Consider the following 5,472-nt stretch of genomic DNA (forward strand, 5'->3'; position numbering starts at 1 on the left):
GATCCTGGCAACAACTGAGGGGCATCCCACAGGCACAGCATGCCAGCACCCTGCACAGTGGAGCCTGGTGGAGGCTGTGTGGTGGCCACACATTAAGGGATGGCCGGGCTTTGCCTCTTCTCTGCCTGGCTGTCCCCAGGCTGGGCTCCTCAGGGCCAGCTCCGCATCTTGCTCCCAACAGTAGAAGCCAAAGAGGAGACCTGTGGCCTGGCTGTCCTGCCTCTCTCACTTGTCCCTGGCAGCATGCTGCAGACCAATGCTCTCTGGTGCAGTGCAGCTGCCTGCTCCCCCCACTCATCTCCTTTCTCTTTCCCTTCTGCACTCCTTCCCACACAGCCCTTTATTAAATCTGGTACCACAAATTGCACAGCAGAGCAGAGCTCTAGGTGAGTTTCTGTTTTCTACTCCTCAAGTAGAAAAACAAGACAACATTTGCCAGCTCAAAAAGGAGCTTATTTCCATGGCCTCTGCAGTGGCTGTGGACTGGTGCCCTGAGCCAGGACCCTTTGAAGACAGGGGAATATTTCCCTTGATGTGAGGCTCGTGCTGCATCACGCCTCATACCCTGCTCTTTTGTTTCTCATATAGTAAACATGCATGAGCTGTAGCTCCTGATTTGGAAACTAGACCTATGCTTTATGTCTCATATGCAGAGAGATGCACCAATTAAGTGCATCAAGCATCCTTTTCCATGCCTGGGAGCAGGAAAACCTTGTCTTTGTCTCCACAAAACAGCACCCACCCGGCGAGTAACATGAGGAGCTGTCTCAAAAACCCCACTGAAACCCAGAGTCAGTGTGTGCTGCCACTCCTCTACCCCCAAAATAATCCTCCTTGTTTTCTCCATCCTCCCTAACCACAGCAGCCAATGTCAGGGGGACATCCAAGCGTGGTTGCAGAGAGTCATATCCTGTTGCACACTTTGTCAACCAGCAATGGCCAAATCCACACACCTTTCCTGTTGCCACCGGCTCCAGGATGATGCTGTTAGTGGCCCAGATGTGACATAAGGCACTACCTCAGTGAGCTAAGGTGTACTAACCTAAGTATGTGAGGAGCAAATATGCTGAGAGCCTGGTGAGCAGGGTCATTGCATTTCACAGTGTGCTGGATTGCCCCTGGCTGGATGCTAGACACCATCAGAGCCACTCTGTCACTCTCCTCTGCAACTGGACTGGGGAGAGAAAATATAACAAAAGGGTCATGAGTTGAGATAAGGACTGGGAGCCATCACTCACCAAAACAGACTGAACTTGGGGATATTAATTAAATTTATTACTAAAAAAATCAGAGCAGAATAATGAAAAGTAAAATTTAAAACCAGCTTCCTCCTCATCCCTCCCTCCTTCCGTGGCTCTACTTCCTCTTCTCCCAGTGGTGCAGAGCGATGGGGAATGGGGGTTATGGTCAGTTCAGCCCAACTGTTTCTGTCACTGCTTCCACCTCAGGGAGGGGAGTCCTTCTGGTCCAGTGTGGGATCCCTCTCAGAGGAGACAGTTCTCCATGAACTGCTCCAGTGTGGTCCCTTTTCATGGGGTGCATGAAAAGTTCCCTTCTCTGGCTACAATTACATCTGTCCAATAACTTTTTTTTCCCTTCTTAAATATGTTATCACAAAGGCATTACTATCATTCCTGAGTGGGCCAGCCTTAGGCAGTGGCACATTTGTCTTGGAACCAGATGGCATTGGCTCTGTCAGACACGGGGGAAGCTTCTGGAAGCTTCTCACAGAAGCCATCCCATAGCCCCCTCACTATCAAAATATGGCCACACAAACCCAGTACACACAGGACTTAAGAAATCATCTTTTTCTGTCCCCCAGCCGAAATGAGACAGCAGGCTTTTGTATGCTCATCAGTTTTTCCACCTGAACAATGTCATTGCCCAGCACCAAAATGGCCATTAGCACCAACCATAAGATTCTGCAGCTAGCAGGCAACAATCCAGCCTCAAGGTGCCTTCGCTTCAGTGACAAGGTATAATTCTTTTGTTTGCTTTCTCAAAAAAAAAAAAAGCTGTTTTGGAATATAAAGTATCAGCTGTAATTTCCTTATTGGTGTACATGGTCTTGTACAATGGGAGAGTGACCAGTGCTCTCCAGGTGGCCTCTTTTGTAATAAAGATCAGTAAGAGCTGGACAATAAATCACAAGCAACCTTGCATATGATTCAACATAAAGAAAACAACTTTTACTTTAATAAAGTCAGTTATAAAACAGCAGCAGGAAGAAGCCATTGCAACTCAATGTGGAGATAAGATTTTACCAGAAAAAGATGTTCACTGTTTTCCTGCAATTTGCAGGATCAGGGCTTGCATTTTTACCCTTGCACCACCTGCCCTTGAGACACAGGTGCCTCCCACCCTAATTGCTGTCCATACAATTTCACCCTGGATTTTCTTTCAGTTCATGGTTTTGCAGTTGATGACTGAGAGTGCACACATACACATTCCTCCTGCATTTTCCCTTTTTCTCCCCAGACCTGCTTTGCCATGGCTGTGCTGGCTCCTGGTAGGTGTGGGCACCCTGTCCCCTCTTCAGGGAATGGCCCCCAGTTGTGGGGCACTTGTCCCAGACAGCACTGGCTGAACCTCCCTGGCAGCTGCCAGCCCTCCCCTCCTTGGCACTGCCTGTACTCAGGCAATTAGAAGGATTTTCTTTCCCAAAACACAGCTCTAATTACAATCTAATTCATCTTATTTGAAGTACAGTTTGGTAGTATTTCCATTATGCAAATATCAATTTATTATCCTCACATTATGTTTTGACTACAGTTGTGTTGCTAATTAGAGGTAATTTAAGTGCTTTTAAAAACCCCATCCTTTCCTCTCCATGCACCCTTACTTCCTTGCAAACCCCACAGTGCAGATATTTAGCACGGAGTCAGTGATGAAAACCTGCAGTTATCAGCTCCTTTTGCATCACTCTAATTGACTTTCATTATGTTGGAAACCACTTAGAAGGTGTCATACATGAAATCCCTATTTGTGCTTGGTCTTTGCATATTAAGTGCTTTAATTAATTTGAGCTTAATATTTTTAAATTGAATGTTAAAATTAACCCATCAGCCCAGGTACACAGATCAAGTTTTTATGGTCTTCCTGTGTTTACTGTATACTTTTACAAGTGTTTTAAGATGTGTTGGATGTATTTTTTTATGTTTTACTTGTACCTTGGTTTCAAGGCAGATTTTAAAAACCCCAGTTGCAACAAACAGCCCAGCCCCCATAGCCATACCCCCGTAAGCTCCATGACTCTTATCTCAGCTAATACCACCCCTCTGACAAGGAGGAGCCATTGGTGGTCAGAGATAATCTGTCAAAGGGAAAACATCAATCACCTTAAACCAAAGGGGCGGACTGTGGGCGGACTGTGGGCGGAGCAAAAGCTATAAAAGGGAGCAAAAGAAAGACACGCCCTCTCACTTTCCCTTCCCCTCCAGCTTGCTAAGTTCAGTGCTGGAGAAACCTACTCCTTTTCAGGGGCCTTTAGAAATATATATATTTCTTTTTGACCAGCCTAGCACTGCAAGTTTTTTTTCTCTACCTGAGGTTCAGAGCTGCCTTAAGCCTAAAGTTCCTGAATCCCTGCGCTCCTGGGGCATACCTCTTGAGCCACTAGGATCCCAAATTTTTATATTTTGTTAGTTTTTGCAATTTTTCAATTTTTCTGTTTTAATAAATTGTTTTAATTTCTACAAAGAGTTGTCTCATTCCTCACAGAAGGCACGATTTTTTCTGATTTACTTGGAATCAGGGATGGAGACATGAAAGAGAGGAAGGTAACTTACTCCAGCTGCATTTCTAACACTTTTCTGCCCAGACTTCCAAGTGCATTTGGTGTGACTCTCCCAGTAAATGACCATGCTGTTGCCTTTGGCTGAGAGGCAAAATTAGAATTACATTAATGCTGGTCTAGGAAAGACAACACATTCCTGTCATAAGAGAGACAAAAGCTGACTCCAGGAATCTGGCAGAAAAAATTCTAAACCAGGCTGTTGTGGAGGTATCCGTGTGTCCTATTTAGTCCCACCAGCGGAGGCACTAGGAAACCAAGAAAAACCCCTGTGGTAACAGCAATTCCCGTCTGCCCTGGCTGAAGGCAATGGGAGGACTGTAGGTTTTGGTCATGGTGATGCCTTAAGAGGCCTCCCAGAAACAGAGACTAGACAGGAGTAAGGGAATAAAAGTAGGTATTTATTTGAAAGGCCTTCGAAGGTACCCCCTGGGGAGCCTGAAGCTATTCTCAAGATGGACAACAGGTCACAAGTTCTTCACTCTTTTATAGGTTTGGTTCATTTGCATATCAGGGTTAATTCTCCAATTAAAGCTTCAGTTTTCCCCTCAGCTTGCCCCCCCCTTAGCGGCTCTTTGGTTTATACTTTTGGGCCTAGGACAGGCTTGGTGTCCTTGGAAAGAAGGGCCGGAGAGGCTTTGTTATGTCTACCTAGCACGAGAGAGCAGAAATTAACAGGCTACAAGAAACTTCAGAGTCACACACCAAGCAGCACAGAACTTGAAAAATATAAAAGTTAAAACTAAAGGCATCAGTGGAGGCTGCCTAACTCATTACGGGCATTAGAAAGTGGTCAGTGGAGATTTTTTTGGGGGGCAAAGGAGGCAGCCATGGGGAGATGTGTGGGAATAGGGACTAGGCAATGGGAGTTTATGGAGGGCTAACACAGTCTGTCACTGACATCCTTAAAAATCTCCACAGGGTTACTCCTCCCAACCCCTTTTACAATAACCATTTCTTCAATCCACTTTTCTTCTGTGGACTTTTCTGTTGGGCATGTAAGGTGTGTCTGCTGCCACAGCTCAGGGCAGGGAGGGATCCTGCCTGCTATGCAGGTGGCTAAGAGGTTTCTGCCTCCCAAAGCATCTCCAGGGCTGTCCTGGCTTGATTTGGCTGGCATGTTTTCTGACCATAGAAATACTGTTTTACCAAACATTTTGAGGAGCTCTCAGAGCTTCCCAGAAAAATGACTTTTAGCAGAGGGAAGGGAGTGTTATTGCCTCTAATAAAAGCCCACTAGAATGATCAAACCCATACATGGCTAAAAAAGCTGTGCAGCTCTGGCTTTGAAGCGCTTGCTTCAGCAGTAGCTGAACATTAGGGGTCCCCAGTGGACTTTCAAAAGCTTTCTTAGGAAAAAAAAAAAAAAAAAGGAAAAAAAAGAAAAAAAGGGCTGAAGCTTTCCTGAATTTGTCTACAATATAAATCCCAATACCCCACCCACCTACCAGGCAAGCTCTGTTGATACCAGGGGCAAAACAACAGCATTAACGCTCTGACGTAAAATGAAGACAGCAGCCGCTGTGCTGTGCCTACAGAAACCCAGGGCTCTCGGAGAGGGCCTTTTCTTTCTGCCCAAAGTCAAGCTTCAAAGCCTCCTGCTCCGTTTTGTTCTTAATTGCAAGTGCTACTGCAGTAGGAAGAGTTGTTTTTGTTTTGTCAATCCCCTTCCCTGCTTT

This window comes from Aphelocoma coerulescens, chromosome 4 (assembly GCF_041296385.1).
Source record: "Aphelocoma coerulescens isolate FSJ_1873_10779 chromosome 4, UR_Acoe_1.0, whole genome shotgun sequence".
NCBI lineage: Eukaryota > Metazoa > Chordata > Aves > Passeriformes > Corvidae > Aphelocoma > Aphelocoma coerulescens.